This window comes from Chlorocebus sabaeus, chromosome X (genome assembly GCF_047675955.1).
Source record: "Chlorocebus sabaeus isolate Y175 chromosome X, mChlSab1.0.hap1, whole genome shotgun sequence".
Lineage (NCBI taxonomy): Eukaryota > Metazoa > Chordata > Mammalia > Primates > Cercopithecidae > Chlorocebus > Chlorocebus sabaeus.
The window spans coordinates 40347255-40348683 of record NC_132933.1 but is presented as its reverse complement, the minus strand read 5'-3'; the positions used below and the strand labels follow the sequence as shown (position 1 = coordinate 40348683).

Below are 1429 nucleotides of genomic sequence, written 5' to 3'. Positions count from 1 at the left end.
GCTTTCAATTCTTTTTGGAGTATATACCTAGGGATGGTACTGCTGAATCATGTAGAAATTCTATGTTTAACTTTTTGAGAAACTATCAAACCATTTTCTTTTTTCCTTTTTTTTTTTTTTTTGAGACAGAGTCTGACTCTGTCACCCAAGCTGGAGTGCAGTGACACTATCTCAGCGCAGTGAAACCTCTGCCTCCTGGGTTCAAGCAATTCTTGTGCCTCAGCCTCCCAAGTAGCTGGGATTACAGGCGTGTACCACCACGCCTGGCTAATTTTTGTATTTTTAGTAGAGACGGGGTTTCACCATGTTGGCCAGGCTGGTCTCGAACTCCTGACCTCAAATAATTCACCTGCCTCGGCCTCCCAAAGTGCCTGGATTACAATTGTGAGCCACCGCGCACGGCCTACCAAACCGTTTTCTATAGTGGGTGCACTATTTTCACATTCTCACCAGCAGTGTAAGAGGGTTCTAATTTCTCCACATCCTCAGCAACACTTATTTTTTATTTTTTTGTTTGTTTGTTTATAACCATTGCAGTGGGTATGATATGGTATTTCATTGTGGTTTTGATGTGCATTTCTTTAATAACTAATGATGTTGAGTATTTTTAATGTGCTTATTACTGGTATATCTTCTTTGGAGAAATATTTATTTAAGTCCTTTGCCCATTTTTGAATTGGTTTGTTTGGGCACCTTTTAGAAATGCTATTTTTTCTCTTCTTTTTTTCATGTCAGATAAGTAATGTGCCTACCTTCTACTCCTAACAAGGTTTGAGGGAGGCACATCTCACCTATAAGTGTGAAAACCCAGTTGTCACACTTACGAACCACAAAAGGATTTAGTGAGTTCCAGCAATGGAGCAGTGCAAATTATTCTCAACAAGAAAAATCAAACAAATGTTTAAAATTAGAAACAAACTTGAAGATATATTTTCTAGGAACTATGGAGAGTAAATTATATATCCTAAGTGAAGAGGAAGAAACAGAAAAATCAAAGAACCAGAAAGCTTCAGGGAGATGAAGAGACCATAAGAGATGCTATTCTTTCAGTTGGGATAGCTAGGCTGCCATGGCTATATCGTGTTTGACTGAATGAGTGTTGGGCGAGGGGTGTGGAACAAGACTGTAAATTGAGGATAAAAGAAAATCAGGAAGAACTATTAAGTCCAAGTGATAATAGATATAAAGATTAGCATTCTAATGAAACATTGGTATTTGGTTGGAGTAAGATACGTTGTGCAAATAAATTTGCATCCTGGAGTTCATTTGTTTGACATTTGGTCTAAAGTATTTTCAGGCCAGGCATGGTAGCTCACACCTATAATCCCAGCACTTTGGGAGGCCGAGGCAGGCAGATCACCTGAGGTAGGGAGTTCGAGACCAGCCTGGCCAATATGATAAAACCCTGTGTTTACTAAAAATACAAAAA

The 1429-nt window shown here is 38.9% G+C and overlaps 1 pseudogene; it reads right to left on the bottom strand.

Moving 5' to 3' along the window:
• Nucleotides 1-729: 729 nt before the first annotated feature.
• Nucleotides 730-839, bottom strand: LOC119621024 (small nucleolar RNA U13; annotated as a pseudogene).
• Between the last annotated feature and the right edge of the window lie 590 nt (nucleotides 840-1429).